Source organism: Danio rerio, chromosome 14 (genome assembly GCF_052040795.2).
Source record: "Danio rerio strain M-AB ecotype USA chromosome 14, GRCz13ab, whole genome shotgun sequence".
NCBI classification, from domain to species: domain Eukaryota; kingdom Metazoa; phylum Chordata; class Actinopteri; order Cypriniformes; family Danionidae; genus Danio; species Danio rerio.
Genome location: NC_141034.1, coordinates 39,902,195 through 39,918,882, shown reverse-complemented (window position 1 = coordinate 39,918,882; position 16,688 = coordinate 39,902,195). Strand labels below are relative to the sequence as shown.

Below are 16,688 nucleotides of genomic sequence, written 5' to 3'. Positions count from 1 at the left end.
CTATATTTGTACTCTTGAGTTTTGTGGGACTTCTGATGGCGCTGCATTGAGTTCATGTGCAATGAATGGCAATGGCAAGCCTTTTTTACATTTATTACTTATGAATTACTTTTTAAAAAATTGACTGAAGATAATTGTAGCTACATAAACATGTTACTCATTTGTGTACTATTAAGTAGATACAAGTGTCTGTTATGCCGCACTACTAAAATTGAAATATCAACTTTTTTTTAATTGTCAGTACTAGTGAAACTGAGGCAAACTAGTAAAAGTTGCTTAGTGAACACAACTATTATAAACAGAAATTAACTATTGTAATAACCCTTTGACCCTCTACCAAACGGTTGGCCATGTTTTTACTGTTTTAAATAATGACTTTTAAGTAAGAATCAAACAAACATAATCCTGTTGCACTACTACTCTTGATTTTATTTTTTTAGTAAAAACGTGTTAAATGAGAATCTGGAATTTTTTATGGCATACACTTCTAAAAATAAAGATGATTTGGTATTCAATAATGTTTTATTTTGATTATTTTTTAATTAGTCTTACACTTCATATTTTCAGTTTTTTATAGTATATGTATTAGTTTCAGTACATTTACTGTACCATAAACCAACATATCAACCATTTGGTAGAGGCTGATATTTTAGAAATTATGGGATATGTTGGGAAAAAATGTGTTAACTTGCAACATTAGGACATCTAGAAATATATATATTTCTAGACACTTTTTTTCTAGACATTTTTGTTATAATTACCTTATTAATTGTTGCGGTGTTGTCTTATATCAATACTTAAATGTAACAAAGTACTTTAATCAGGAAACTGTACTGTTACCAATAAAATATTATAAATAAAACTGCATTAAAAGCCCCTTTTGTATTACTGACTAGGCCTGCAAAATTATCTAAGATTTAAAAAAACTGTTGAATGTTATGTTTTAGTAATGATGAGCAGCGTTGATTAATTTATGTTAATACATAATTATATAAAACCTATTTTGATTTTCAGTTTTTAGAATTGAACAAAAACGTGTGTGATTGGTTATAATGGTTAGCACTTGGGGGAAAGACTCCATAAAAAGAAATCTGATGCAATGTGTGCAACTCTTTTAATATGAAATTAGCTGCATTTTCATTAATTTTCATATTTAATTTCATTATTTTTTATTTATTAGTTCTTTGTTTCGAATGTTTTGAGTTTTTTGTTTGCTTCCATTTTGCCAATAATCTTTTTCTAAATCTTTTTTAATGTAGTGTCCAAAAATATACTAGGACCTACTTTTGCAATAACACAAAAATATCGGTCACACTTTATTTTGATTGTCTGTTTGTTAAGTTTCATTTACATTGCAACTTATTCTCATTAGATTATAAGTAGACTGTTAGGTTGGGGTTATGGTTAGTGTTAGTTGACATGTACTTGCAAAGTTTCTTATAATCAGTTAAATGTCTGTTGAAGGAGCAGTATCAACAGATATTAAGCAGACAGTCTACTAATACTCAAATGGACCATCAAAATAAAGTGTTACCCAAATATATTATTAGCATAAGTAAAGTAACAAGTGTAGTAACAAAACTATGTAACAAAAACTAGTAATTAATTGATGTAGGGCAATACATGTTAAAACAGCTTGCCATAAATGGTCACAATTTATGAGGTTCACACAGCATTATGCTTAGTAGGAAGTTGAAGTTACCTTTGGCTTTCATGTGCACGAAACGCACATCTGTATGTGTATTTAAGAGAAAAAATAAAGCTCCTGGTAACTGGGTCCCCTGAGAAGGGATTTCTCTCTGATCACAGAAAGACCCCATTCATGAAGTGTGGGGTGCCCTGGGGCCATGTAATTTGCTTTCCTCTAAATCCCACCAAAACTCACAGGTGAACTTAAAAAAAAGGAGAATGATAAAAAATAAAGCAAAAGTTGTTTAAATTTAACGTCTATTTGCTCAGAAAGTATAATGTTAGTGTTGTAAAGCAGGCGTTGGTGGGGACAGGCAAACTGTCGCCCATTGCGCACCATTAACAAAATGTAAACTACTACTTGTGTTGACTTAGGCGAGGGAGCGCCCCTCACTGTGTCAGGGGTGAAGCAGAGTGGAAACATCTTGCAATCAAACAGCTTCTCCGGGCCCACTATCAGAGCTTTCATTGTATTATCATTCTTTCTCTAAACTGTGCAACATGCAGAACATGTCTACTGGGAAGCAATGCTTATAAGAAAATCCAGTTACTATTTATTCATGTTGGTTGAAACATTTAAGACATGTCCTAACCTTCACAAACACAAAACTCTGATTCTTTACAATTCTCTGAAAGAGGTCATAAATAAGTATACATAAATATAAATAACTTTTGAAGTGCATCAGAAAGGTTTATGACATTTGTCTAAAAATGTTAACTAACACCTGTTCTTGTCTTGGGACACTTTTATATTATATATATATATATATATATATATATATATATATATATATATATATATATATATATATATATATATATATATATAATATAAATTTTTTTTTTTTTTTTTTGATCCACTTCAAATGTTGACTACTATTCTATATATTAATCAACTGGATAATCCAAGTCCAAGCAGAACTTGGACAGTCAAAAAACCAGAATACGTGTAGTTCACTATAGATCAGATTACAAATTGCTTTATCTAAAAATAGCCTTATTTTTATTATGATGAATCATTTTAATTTAGGCATTAGTGCACAATTTAGGCTTTTTATTGTTGTTTGGTACATAAAAACAAATCTTCATCAATAATCATTTGTTCTCGCGCATCAAGCAAGATTGTAAAAAATGAATTTTGTAAACATTGTAAGATTTTTAATGTAAATGAAAGCCAAAATTAGACCTGTGCATCATATAAAGCAATCATGATCGTTCAACATGTGGCTGAAACTAACTCATACACTGTAAAACCCAAAAAGTTAAGGTAGCTCAAATCATTTTAGGAAACTGATTGCAACAAATCATTTAAGTTTAAAAACTAAACAGTACTGTGAATTTAATCCATTTGAGTAAACAAGGCAATTTGAGCAAGTAAAACCAAATAAATTAACTCAAAACAACTGAGTACTGTAAAACCCAATAAGTTAAGGCAACTGAAACCATTTGAGAAAACTGATTACTACAAACCATTTAAGTAAAAAAAAAAACTAATCTATTTGAGTACTGTGATTTAAGTTGAAGTAATGAGGTATTGAATTAACTCATTGACTTCAACATCGAGTTCAAAACTCTTTTCAAATGAGTAGAATTAACATTCAGGGAATTTTGAGTTAACTAAACTCATTTCATTTGATAAAGACTGTTGGGTTTTACATTGTGTGGATTAAAGGTATAATCTTTTAATGAACGTTTAAAAACCTCAGTGTTTTATTTTAATAATATTTCAGTGTAGGAAATAAAATCTTAGATATGATTTAAAAACATTCATTTGTGTTACAAAAAAGAGCTAGTCTAATGGTGTTCTCAACTTGAGGTTGTGTAACCGATGACAGAAATAATTTTCACATGAACTTACCCTTCATCATCTTTGTCTAATAAATGTCAGTCTTAACTGAATTGGCAAGTGTGATATTCCACATATCCAGTCCTCCCAGGTCAGAGATTTTATGCCAGTGAAGACCCTTGTGAGTGCCATTTGATAGGGGTCTTTGGCTGCAACGGCACCTTTATTCCCCCATGACTTAAGAATGGAGGTGAACTGGGAGTGAGCTCTGCCAAGGGTCTCTGAACGGGGAGTCTTGTTCTCCGGCTCTCTTTAATTGCCATAACAGTAGATGCTCTGTCGCGGCCGGCTCTGCTTGGTGTTGATTGAGGCAGTTCTTCACCGCTGATCTGAGGCTGGTTTTATTTCGCAGCTGTAGCGTGAGGTTAAGGTCAGGTTAAAAAGATACTCCACCAACTTTTTCAAGTTAACCTCAATAGAGAGTTTGCCAGCCCACAGGTCACCGAGCCATTCACCCGGGCTCATAAATGCTTTTTGGATGCTTTTTAAGTTATTTCGGTTCAGCGGTTTTCATACAGAGATTCTTATTGTGAGTAGGAGGAGTTGATAAGGGCGGCTGAAAGATGTTTCCAGTACTCCGTTTGTACTGGGGACTCAAATGGCAGTGCTGCTGTTCAGACTGACTTGACCTTCAGAAGATGATTCATGAAGTCATTATGACTGACTCTGCTGAAGGTTAGTCTGTTTACTGGACAGGGTGTTATGGCTGCACGATAGATCCCTTTCACAAGAATGTTATGACGATGATGAACGGTCATCATCGTAAATCCTTGAAAGTTTTTAATATTTGGATTAAAAGAAATGAATGAACATTTAAATGTGCTATATCATCTTTGCATCAAAAAACAAATCACTGCATAGGCTCAGTGGTTAGCACTGTTGCCTTGCAGCAAGAAGGTTGCTGGTTTGAGTCCAGGCTGGGTCAGTTGGAATTTCTTTGTGGAGTTTGCATGTTCTCCCCATGTTCGCGTGGGTTTCCTCCAGATGCTCCGGTTTCCCCCACAAACCAAAGACATGCGGTATAGGTAAATTGGATAAACTAAATTGGCCGTAGTGTATGTATGTGTATGGATGTTTCCAAGCACTGGGTTGCAGCTGCAAGGGCATCCGCTGTGTAAAACGTATGCTGAAATAGTTGGCTATTGGCTATGGTAAGGGACTAAGCCGAAGGAAAATGAATAATTACCTGTTATGCGAGGTGTTTCTAAAGCAGTGTCTATGGGCAGGACAGTATATTTGACGTTATTCTCTATTCTTTCTGCTGTTGTCAGTCTCACACAATTGTTTTATTTTTTCTGAAAGTCTTGATAACACTATCGTTGAGTTGTTTTATTAATTGAGATTTATTAAATGAGATGTTTTATTAATTGAGCAAATAGGATTGTAAAAAGAATATTTGTTGTACTCTCCCATTCACTGTGCTCTTAAATGTACCCAACTATGAAAACTTACACTACTGAAAAACCCAGAAATGTGAAAAGATTTTGATACACATTTTGTCAGTAAAGCCTGTTGTGTAATCAGTATTAAATCTCCAGCACATGCTTGCAGATGGAGCTCTGCGTAAACTGTGGCTCTTTGCTGCTCCATCTGAAAGCATGTGAAAACAGAGGTCGATTCATGAAGCCATTATGACTGTCTGTACTGAAGGTTAGTTTGTTTACTGGAGAGATTGTTATGGCTGCATGATAGATCCTTTTCACAAGAATGTGATGACGATGATGATCATCATCAGTTTTTAATATTTCCTATTTTTAAAGAATATATGAACATTTGTATGTATTATATAATCTTTGCATCAAATTACAAAAAAACGAATGACCTTTTATGCAAAGCGTTTATAGTAATGTCTATGGGCAGGACAGTAAACTTGACGTTATTTTCTATTCTGTCTGCCGTTATGAGTAGGCATGTGCTGGTGTAAGATTCTGACGGTATGATAACCTTGGATAAAATATCACGGTTTCATTGTGTTGTGATAACTGCTCTAAAATACGTTATTTTTAAATGTCTGGGTAAAAAACTAAAAAAAATTTCTCCTTTAAAAACAATATATTTTATTTGTTGAAAGATTTATAATATTTTGGAGCAGTAAACATGTCAGGCTAAATAATTCAACTGAATCATTGACTCCTGCTGGCTTCAAAAACACAGATTTCTTTTACAATTTAAAATGGCATCTTTGGATGTATTTTTTGCTAGAGATACTGTTGTCCTAAAAAAAATGTATAAAAAAATCTTACATATACCTTAGGAACGGTATTACTGAAAATGTTGATGGTTTTAAAACCTTGACTTTTCCAAACTGTGGTATACCTTGAAAACGATTATTAACCCGTGCCTAGTCAAAAAAAATATTTGTTGTACTATCCCATTCTCTGCGGTCAAAGTTAACCCAAGTATGACGACTCTTGCTACTGAGAAACCTGGAAATGTGAAAAGCGTCCATTAATCAAAGGTGATTTTCATGCACATTTTGTCAGTAAAGCCTGTTGTGTAATCGGTATTAAATCTCCCGCACATGCTTTCAGATGGAGCTCTGCTACATCTGAAAACACGTGAAAATAGTGTTTGAATCAATAAAATCAATAAAATCAGTTAAGTTCTCTGCTCAGTTTTATTTGGTTGTTGCTAGAAGGGATACAGCGGTAACACTTTACAATAAGGTTCACTAGTTAATGCATTTACTAACATGAACTAATCATGAACAACACATGTACAGCATTTATTAATCATAATTGAACATTTACTAATGCATTATTAACATCTAAGACCATGCTTGTTAACAATAGTTAATGCACCATGAGTTAACATGAACTAACAATGAACTACTGTATTTTCATTAACTAACGTTAACTAACATAAACAAATACAGTGGTAAATGTATTGTTCATTCTTTGTTCATGTTAGTAAATGCATTAATTAACATTAACTAATGAACCTTATTGTGAAGTGTGACCGATACAGCTGTGGCCAAAAGTAAATGAGAATTCTTTTTTTCTTAAATGATCCATTAAATGTATTTTATTAACATCTAGCCTTACCCAGATCCTAAACTTAACCTTCACAGCAATGTAAAAACAGTAATTTTGCTATATTTTATGAATGTTTTCCCCAACCCTCACAGTAATGTAAAAATATCAATTATTGTTGGACAGTATCATAAAAATTATGCTATACTGATGTGCATATCTGCAGCTGTATGCCATCTAAACTTTACCATTTGATTCCCTGTGCCTCTTCTTTGGGGTTTATTTGTAGTTTTGCATGAGAGCACCACCTGGCCTTCGAAGGAGATTTACTGGTGATCACAGAGCCATATTTCCATGACAAGATGTGCATGAGAATCGCAGCTTTTGCTGAATCACAATTTCATTTCAATTAATCTTGCAGCTCTAGTCACGCTGCTTTAAGCAGTATGCTCCTTGTTATACAGCTCAGAAGTTCTTTAATATGAGCGACTTATTGCTCATTTTTTAGACCCTGCTGTCAGTAAATGTAATTTGTCAGGTCAAAGGACATGATTAAGTATGTATTTTTTTTCTTCTTTATATCTTAGCGATTAGCTGCTTTAATTTGACATGGCAAATTGCAATGGTGAACCCTGCAATAGCTATAGACCTTTAAATCAGAGAACAGAACATGAATGGTTGTCTGCTCCACTTAAAATCCCCATTTATTCTCATCTCCAAACACTCTGAATGAGCTTATGCAAGATTTCTGCCATCTGAACTCATGTTAGACTTTAATGTTATAGGATTTGCACCTAATGTGTCATCATATGCACGGGTTATATTTTATTTTGACTAAGTAACTTTTGAAATACATGTCAACTAACTTTCATCAGAGACTGTTATGGTTAGTGGAAAACGTGCACATGTAGTTGCAAAGTTATAGTCAACACAGTGACCATCAACAACCAACAAAGTGTTCTGCTGATTATGAGGCTGTTTATACATGGTCACTTAATGTGTTTTTTCTAATCAGAAATCTATCCAATTTTGAAAAGGACAGGTGCCCTTCGAAACTCATTTTATACGGATATCTTATCTCTCCAACCATTTCAGAAGGTAATCTGGGATGCATTCCGTATAAAAATGGACAGGTCTAAATGTTTGTGGTTATTGAATCCTCATGTAAATTTAACTCCTCCCAAAATGTAAGCAATAGACAGAGTGTGTTATGGGCTATACTGAATCTGTTTCTCTCAACCACATTCCTGGAGGAACACCAACTCTATGTTTTGGATGTCTCCTTTGCCTGTCATACCCATAACAGATCTTTCAGTCTCTGGTAATGAGCTGATTATCTGAATCGGGTGTGTTTGGTTAAGGAGACATGGAAAATGTGCTGAGCTGGTGGTCCTCCAAGAACGTGCTTGATAAACACTGAGCTATATGACTGTCAGATTTAACAGAGCAAATTCAATAAGCAATCCATGGATTTTTTTTTCTTTTTTTTCCTTTTTTTTTTTTTTTACCAGAAAATTAAAAAATTAAAAAGCTAAATTAGCATTGCAAACAAAGGTGCAGCACACACTTGGATATTTTTTCTGTTAATGGAGAGGTAAAATAATAATTTAAAAAATATATTTTTATGTTTTATTTGTTTAGAAAGGCAAAGTTTACATTTTTGGAGAGCAAGTGATTTTTGTAAATTACACAGTATTTAACTGTAAAATGAGCTGTATTTCACTGTAGGACAGTTATGCAGTATGTTACTGTATTTTAAAGTTGCAATGTGAAAATCACTGTATATTTTACAGTAAAGTTATACAATACTATAAATGCATATACAGCAAGATAAACGGTGCTGTAAATCTAAATACAGTATGCTGTAATTGATTTACAGTAAGTTACTGTAGATTCTACAAAAAATTGTTAATATTGTAGGCTATACACAACATAATGCAAATCCTTTATGAATTATATCTTGCACTATAGGGTTGGGCGATGTCGTCTAATTTGGCATTGTACGATGTCTAATGTGTAACAGCGCGATAAATAATGGCATTGTTGTCGTAAGGCGGCGATTAACTAATTATTTATGTATAATTAATTTATTCTTAACGGATTAACAATTTGTAGCCAAGGTTTCAGCTACCTGACCCGCATGGTCTTTGTGACACGTTACCTGGTAGATTTAAAAGACTGAAGAGTCATTAGATAGATACAAGATTAATTAAATGTCATGTTTAACAACAATAGTGAGATGCGATCCAGCGGTATATCCTTGATAAACTGTCCGACATGCTCTGCTCTCTGGGGTTTTGTGCTCAAAGCACCTGCTGAAGCCCTGGAGCTCAGACGTGCATTTACGCTGCAGCACATGCTACTGTGTGTGTGGTTACATGATGTGTGTTTTCAGAGGTATAGTGTAGATGGAGATCTTTTAAGAAATTCTAGATGAAATGCCAGTGTGGACGTGGATCGTTTTCGTTCTGAAATGCCATTTTAAAACTAAGATGTATTAGTGTAAACAATGCCTAAGTGTGTATTTTTCCAGAACGGTTTGCTGCTGCGACGGGCAAGGTGGAGGATCATGATGCCTGCTCAGCATTGTAATGTCTATTGAATATCATCGATGGACGATGGCATCGTCTATTAAACCAATCCTATTGCACGTATCTGTACAACAAAAATAAATGTTTCTTTTAGCCTGTATGATGGCAATCAGAGCCTGCCTTGTGCACATATGAAAACATTTGTATGCCGAATAAGATATACAGCTAATGTTTCTTTTAAAACGAATATTATTTAAACAAAATATGCTGATGCTTAGATAATTTTGCATATGACGCAGGATTTGAAGATCGGAATCATAGCCATTTAGCCGAATGGCATTTATGTGGCCAAATGTAAATGAACCATTTTCTTAAATCAGATCGATATCCCATCAGAGAAGTGACATGAAACACATGAAGTGACCAGTTATAAATAAACAGGCTCTATTATGTTAACGTTCTAATGACTGCTGACTTGTGCTTTCAAGGTTTCTTATAGACTACCGAATATCTTTTGAGTGATCATCAAAATAAAGTGTTATAAGTTATACTAAGTCAACTTGTACTTGTAGTGTTATATACTGTATTATACAAACTAGTTGAATTGCACTTGCAAGATTAATTTTAGCCAACATAATGCCTGTTCAAGTGTTGGCAGATATTAAGCTGGCATCAACAACAGTAGTACTCTTCACTGCGAGTTTACATAGTTGCAAAGTTGTGCGGTCAACACAATCTCTAAAGGGGACCCTCAAAATAAAGTGTTACCTATAAATGTTATCAGTGTTAACTATTTGACATTTAGGCTAAGAATAAGAACCCAGATTTTGGAACTGGTTGCTGATTAACTCTTGTCACAACAGACTTCATTCTCCAACGCTAATAATGACACATAGGCAAATACTTGCACAGCCAGTTAGCTGTTTCCATCTTTAGCTGTGTATTTAAGTCAGTTCTAAAGCAAAAAATTGGGAGGCAGCTGCAGTTTTTCTAATGGTGCCAGATTATCCTCCATTAATCTGCTGTTACCCCTCTGACATCCAAGGCAGAGACGTGTGAGAGTTTGCCTCAATAACAGCCGAATGCCTCGCAAGGCTCCGCATTACTGGATTACTCAGTCAGGAATGGGGTTAATGTGGTGCACCAGCTAACTGGGAAATGCTATGTATCCCACAGTTAAGTGCTGGGTGTGTAATGATTAATGCATTGAATTGCATGAGTGATTTACAGTTGAAGGGGTAGTTCACCCAAATAATACACTGGTTACTCGAGTCAAGTAATTGGAAACCTGTTTGAGTTTGTTTTTCATTTGGTATTTATTTATGTTATTGATTAAAATGACAGTTGACCAGAATAACTAATGTTTTCATTTATTGTAATAAAAAAATCTGTGTTGTTCCACCAAATATAGATTTTTTTGAAGTAAAGGGCACATATGAAATTATATCAGCTTTTGAAAGCTGTTTGGAGAGAACTGTGTAGGTGTAGTGTGTCCACAGTCATACTGGAGTGAAATAAACACCACAAGTCTCCTTTTTTCATTTTTTGATGTTAAAATAGGATCCAAATCCGTGCAATGTGAAGGCTCACTGCAGCGTGATGTAGGAGTGTGATTTTTATCACCCACAGAATTGATTGACATCCGCATGTGTCCTTAGTAACACTTATAATTATATAAATAAGGCAGGACTTGCAAAGAAACCAACAATATGAAGCTGCAGGCCCGGAGACCCAACTGCACGCTCATGCTGTGTTCACACCAGACATGGTACGCATTGATAAATCGTGCTATTTGCTTGTACATACTCGTAAACATTTTCAGTTTACCTGCTTCATGCGCACATCAAATCAACTTCATTTGTGCGTCAAATTCACTCATTGGCAGGGCTTCTGTCTGCCCGGTGACTCTAGCTTAGTTGCTACAGTAAATGGCTAACATGGATTTAGTTGAAAGAATAGCTGTGCTTTATGAAGGCTGAAAAACAGCATTGATTTGTTTGGAGCCATGCCCGAGTCCACTAGATCCATTCCGAGGTGCACCCTGCTCTCTCCTGAGCTCATAAACTCCTCAAGAAACAGTAATTTAATGATGAAGCTTTCAGCTGTGCTTTCGACTGAGCCAAGCCTAGTTTGATGAACTGTTGTTTGGTATCAGCAGGAGGATTTTCTCTGGGACACCAACAACAGGCGCGACATCATAGTCATGCCCTCACAAGAGAAAGCTCCTGATTGGTTAACGCGATGCAAATGTTTGCTGAAGTTCAGATTTTCTAACTCGAGCAATTCATGTAAATTCCTGCCACTTCATTCATGCAAGAGTCATTCGTGCTGCCTCGTTTGCCAGTATCATGCCGCAGGATGTCTATTAGCATCTTTGCATTGACTTAACATGTAAATCACTTGTGCTTGACTTTTTTCCGTAGCTGGTGTGAACACAGCATTAGACTTGCATGCTCAAACCAACACTTCCAGACCTATTGTTACGGCTAGGGTAGGGTTATGTGTCTACTGTTGCTACCAGGTCCAGTACATAGTGGACATTGTACTGCCCACTAAGGTAACGCCAATACTACTATGACTGTTGGGAATGAGGTAGGGGGAGGTGATCGTTCATTATGTAGTGGACCTGGTGTAGTACATCGTTAAGCTATGGACTGCAGCGAGGACTGTTCCAAAAGTGCTGGTGCGAGTATGCGGTTGTGGCTTTAGGTCTGCAGCTTCACCCTACTCAAAGAAACTGGGATTAAAGATCTGTTTAAAAATTGCTGTTTAATTTATAACCACTGGAATCATCACAACAGCATAGTGTCAGTACAACTATAACTCAATTCCACTTCAGTAAAGCAGGAGAAGCAGACACACATGTCAGAACGGTGGGCGGGGAGAACAATCTCATTTGCATTTAAAGGCACTGGCTTCAAAACTGGCTCACATACTCAGCAGGGTATAATAAGTGATCTGATGGGTATTCTGAGCTGAAACTTTTCAGACTCAATCTGGAAACACTAACGATTTATCTTACATCTTGTTAAAAGGGTACAAAAGGCCTTTATAACATTGATATTGTAATGTTTAAAAATGTATTTAAAAATCTCAAAACATGGCACCTTTTCATTATTTCATGCAAACACTTTAATACAACATCTTTATTAAAAATCTTGAAAAATGTCATCAGTAGTACAAAGTAAACCTAAGGAAATCTTTCAGTTTTTTTATGCAGTTAAAGGTCTAAATAAGAGTTTTTCCTGATTGTCTTTCATGATTCTATTTATTTCATAGGACTTCTTGAGAAATGTTTGCTCTCTGTTTATTAAGATATGTGCTAAATACATTCATCAAAGAGTAACATATTGCTTTAGTTATTTTGGTTATTAATTAAACATTAAACCCCACTGACTTTCATTGTAAAGGCAAATGGTTACATTTGTACTGCAGAACTACAAATTTTAATGAAATATGACATTTCATGCTGCATGTTCAATCCATTCCTCATAATATAGGTGTTGCATTTGTTGTAAATGCTTCAGAGGGAAATGGTTCCCAGAGCTCAGAGACTGTGTGGCAGCTGGCAGTGTGCTCTTGCTTGGCAAACCTTTGCTTTGCCAGCCTGTTGTTTTAAGTAGTTTCCATAGCATTTCAAGTTTATACAGCGATTGAGAATTGTGCATACACTGTGGGCAGCAGCTGCAAACTAAACCAAAAGGATTGTAAATGCCCAGTAGTCCAATGAAATAGAAAACAAGATGTGTGTAATTAAAACACACACACACACACACACACACACACACACACACACACACGTTGGTTTTGGAGGAGTCTCCACAGACGTAATGTATTTTATATTAGTAAAAGATGCTTATTATATCAACTTACCCTAACCCTGCCTATAAACCCAACTCTCTCTAGAAAATTGTGATTGTTAAAAGAACCCGTTAAGTATGATTTTAAGCATTTTGAATTATGACTCGAACGTTTCTTCAGAAAACACATCAACATTGTAATACCCAAGTCATAGCCTTGTCATTATACAAATTTGTGTTCTCATCAACCGCCCAAACCAGTACACACACACACACACACACACACACACACACACAAATATACCTGAGACAAATGACTCGCTGTTAAAGTAAAAGTTTACCCTAGTCCTTTTTCACCAAGCCTTTCTGGCTGTTATACTGTAGGCATTAAAAGGGCTAGTTCTCTACAAATGAAAATGTAGTTTTTTTTAATTCACCCTGGTGACTTTTAATGCCAAATACCACAAAGAAACAGTTTCTAATAATCTATATTATGGCAGTAAATAGCAGAGGTGTGGACTCGAGTCATGTGACTTGGACTCGAGTCAGACTCGAGTCATGAATTTGATGACTTCAGACTCGACTTGACAAAATATAAAAAGACTTGCAACTCGACTTGGACTTGAACATAAATGACTCGGACTTTCACTTGGACTTGCGCCTATTGACTTGTAAAGACTTGCTACTTTCTATAAAAAGCCCAAAGATAAAAAGTATGTTGACAGAACGCTCTATTCTGCGTGTGTGTGCGTGTGTGACAGAGAGCATGCACGCATACTTTCGACCACTAGCGCTTTGTGGCGCACTTCCGTGTTTTTGCACCAGCGGGAAATTTGAAGATGCCATTTTCATTCTGACTCGGAGAGTGAAATAAACACATCCGCGATCTGCTCCTTTTGTTTTAATCAGCGGATTTACAACATCTGTCAAAGGTAAGAGACTTTACTACTCGCAATGTGTTACTGTTATGCAAAAGCATTGTTTTACTGTTGTGCATAAGTCAATGAACTTCAGTTTTTTTAAACCAAATTTACCCTCTCGTGATTTATATCATATGATTATGAATGAACATGGCTGTAATTTATGTTTTTGCACTTGGTCGTTTGTGTCAATGCGCATATTATGTTTTATCTTTGTGTTTTGCCCATCCTCTGACAGTATTTTCTAACTATTTAATTAGTAGTAACATTAGTTACATGCCATAATAACTAGATATATAATTTATTTTTAAAGCTTATAAAACTGTAAAAAAAAAAAAAGTGTTTTGTTATTTTCTGGTGACATTTTGCAATAAGGTTTCTTTAGTTAATCTATGTACTAACATGAACTAATAATGAACTATACGTCTAAACCTTTATTAATTATACTTTAACATTTACTATTGCATTATTACAATTTAAAGTTATGCTTGTTAACATTAATGTTAATGCACTGTGAGTTAACAAGAATTAACCAATAATTTTATTTCCATTAATTAAAGCATAAAATAATGAATACTGTAATGAACTGCACTGCATTGTTTGTTCACATTAGTACATGCATAAACTTAATTAATTAATACAACCTTATTGTAAAGTGTTACATTTTTCATATTTTGGATTAATACTATTAATTTTATTTAGTATTTAAAACCTTAAAGGTATTTTTATTATTGTTGATGTTATGCCTCTTAGCAATATTTTAGTCCTCTATATGGTTTTTAATTAAATTTTTTATTGCGAGATTGTAATGTAATGCATATATATTGTTGAATTTCTGTTTGTTTGTTTTTCTGTATTTCCCCCTCTATATTTAAGGATTATCTACTATTTTTAAAGTACTTAAAACCAACCATCTAATAAAAAATACAATTAACAATCACATTTTGTTTCATGAGTGTCTTTGTTCCTGTTTTAGGACTTTATTTTAACAGATTTCATTTGGAAACACTTGACTGATCATTCAATTAAAGTTTAACCTTTATTATTCCATCACTCAATCAGATCATTTAATTGTGAGTTGAATTACTCCATTTGTAATTGTTTTTAAATAAACTAAAAACGAAGACTTGTTTTATTCAGTTTGTTGAATGTGAACTTCTCTACTTTACATATTAAAAGATATTTAAAACCACTATGAATGTATTTAAACTAATATTTAAATTTATATAACTGTTTCACTGTGGGTATTTCTATTTTAATTTATTTAGCACATTTATTGGCTATTCAAACATGAAAACAAGTTTTAGATATCTTGTGGCTCTAATAAATGGTTAAACATAACAATATCCCTGCAGAAAAATCCAGCTTAAACCAGCCTAGGCTGGTAAACTGGTTTTAGCTGGTCGACCAGGCTGGTTTTAGAGGGGTTTTGGTCATTTCCAGGCTGGTTTCCAGCCATTTCCAGCCTGGTCTTAGCTGGTCAGGCTGGAAACTGACCAGCAAAATCCAGCTAAAACCAGCTTGACCAGCCTGGTTTAAGCTGGACATAGCTGGTTTTAGCTGGTCATCTCCCAGCCTGACCAGCTAAGACCAGGCTGGAAATGGCTGGAAATCAGCCTGGAAATGGCCAAAACCCCTCTAAAACCAGCCAACCAGCCTAGGCTGGTTTAAGCTGTTTTTTCAGTAGGGGGATTCGAACCCCGTTCTTTATGAAAAGAAAGAAAAATCTGATTGGCTCTGACATTACTTTCACCAGTGGGCTGGTACTTCAATCTGATTTGCTGGTCTGTCACGCGCGTATTCAGTCTCTCTGCGTTTGCTTGAGTTTTGTCCACACTGGCGCTTCATAATTTTCCTGCGTTTGCTCTCCAGAGATCCTCCTGATAAATTGATTATTCCAGAATGTTGATATGGTTTATATATTGCTACACTATTTAGTAACAATACACGAAAAACTATGAGGTTAAGGTAAATTCTATAATAAATACTAGTGTTTTTGAGAGTTAGGTATACTGCCTATGTTTAAGCCTAGTATTATTTACAAGTTGTTAATGAATGCTTCAGCATACTGTAGTATTAAGAATAATAAACTAATAAAATGAAATACAGAGTGTAGTTTTACTACAGTAAAATGTGGTGAATTGTAGTATAATATACCATATACTGTAAAAAAACTACAGCACTGGGTAATTTGTTTATATTACACTTGTGTTACCATAGCAACTATAATATTACCCCAACAGATTAATTAAAGTACTTTACTATAGTACTGTTCAAAACCCTGTCCATGCCAATAGATGTGTTCAGGGGCCCTGTGGAACAGCTTTTCCTCAAAATGAAGAGGATGACATGGAAAATTTCCTCCACAATCTCATCAATAATGTGGAAGACAGCAGAGACGTGTTCACTTTATTTTAGTTGCCATGATAAAATGGGATTGATAGTGGGATTTATTTAAAGAGTGAATAGTACAGTAGGCTATAATGCCAAATCAAGTTTTTCCTTATTTTTATCACAGTTACATTTCTGCTTGCGTTAGTTATATTTTTGTTTAAATGTTTTTTATTTGATTAGTATGGTGAACCTTTTGAATGTTTAATAAATGTTTGTAAAACAAAATGCATTCTTTACATCCAACCTCTATTCTCTGTGTCTTTAAGTGTTTAAACTGGAAATATCTCATCATAAAACATACAGCCAAAATGTTATGGTTTATTAGATAAAAAATTTAATATGTAAGTCTATTTTAGTATTTTGGTTATTGTTAATAAATAGTGCCTCAATATAAATCATTTCAAAAAGCACAAAAGGAAGAGGAAACACAAGACACAAATTCTATATATAATCTCTGAGAGCGCGCAGGAAAATGTGTGTGTGAGCAGTGCATATTTGAGAGCGAGAAAATTTGCGCGTGAGCAGCGTATATTTGA

The 16,688-nt window shown here is 34.7% G+C and overlaps 1 protein-coding gene across 8 annotated transcripts in view; it reads left to right on the top strand.

Moving 5' to 3' along the window:
- Positions 1-16,688, top strand: part of pdgfc (platelet derived growth factor c) — a 290,898-nt gene that overhangs the window by 182,294 nt on the left and 91,916 nt on the right. The gene's annotated exons all lie outside the window — the stretch shown is intronic.